We start from the raw sequence: 1,161 nt of genomic DNA on the forward strand, positions 1-1,161 counted from the left end.
CAAACTGGAATATATATAGTAGTAAATATTGCCCTTTTACATCTTTTTACCTTGAGGCACCAGAACTTTGTCCATTAATTGGCTGATGTGACCTAATCGTATGATCCCAGGAGAAGGCCATTAGAACTTAAAATGGCAGATGAAGCAGGGTTTTAAAAATAAGCTGTTTATGCAATATATTTTTATAGAGACAAACATTGTTTGGGGGTGAAGTTTTCCTTTAAGTGTAGGGATATTACCATTATTATGGCAAGGAAGTATTGCACCAACTGTGGATGAGAGACTTAATTTTTATTTTAAACTCTCCCATACTCTAAGTGGTTGTCCTATATGTTATAATGTTGGGTAGAACTGCAAAAGTTGTCATGGCAAGAAAATGATCCTCATTGCATTCTTCTGGGCTTTTTGTTTGGTGGTGTCTGTGGAGCAAGATAAATAATGACCTTGTTGTAGGAATCAATGCTGTCCCTCACTATTTTCCTCAAAAGCCCTCAGTCTTAGGGAAATTAAGGAAATATGCAAATCAAAACTTGATTACAATCTTGTTTACCATTGGTTGCAAGGGCTTGAATGCATGAAAATGTGGAAAATAAGTTTTTGCATTTCTGATTCTTTAGTGATGCCATGATACAAAACTGGACTATCCTGGTGGCTCAGTAGGGTTTGAAATAGAGTATGTATTCGCTTCTCCTGGATCCACAGTATAACTAAGAAAGTTTATATGAAAAAGCTTTTTTTTTAACCCTACTAAGGACACATATTAACAATGGTACATTTGCATATATTTATAAACATATCAAACTATAGTTTGTCTGATTACAGTTTCTAATTGATCCGTTTCCTAAAACACAGTATTCTACAACAGAATATTATGGACAGGAGGACATTTGTTGCTTACCCAGCTTCTCCTGATCTGTCTGGGACTTTTTCAGATATTGATTAGGGGGGTAGAAAATTCCTTTGGCCAACAAAAGCAATGGATCAGTCTGCACTCTCTGATTTTACATGAACTATCAAAGGTGGTCTTATGGCCACTTCTTTGGCTATATCTGTGTGTGTCCCAGACATAAGAACAATTGGAAATCAGGCTATTCTTCCTTGTTTATGTCTGTTGATGATGTGAAGCTGGTTGACTTCTATTGTATGGTGTATATAAAATAG

The sequence above is a fragment of the Xenopus tropicalis genome, chromosome 4 (genome assembly GCF_000004195.4).
Source record: "Xenopus tropicalis strain Nigerian chromosome 4, UCB_Xtro_10.0, whole genome shotgun sequence".
NCBI lineage: Eukaryota > Metazoa > Chordata > Amphibia > Anura > Pipidae > Xenopus > Xenopus tropicalis.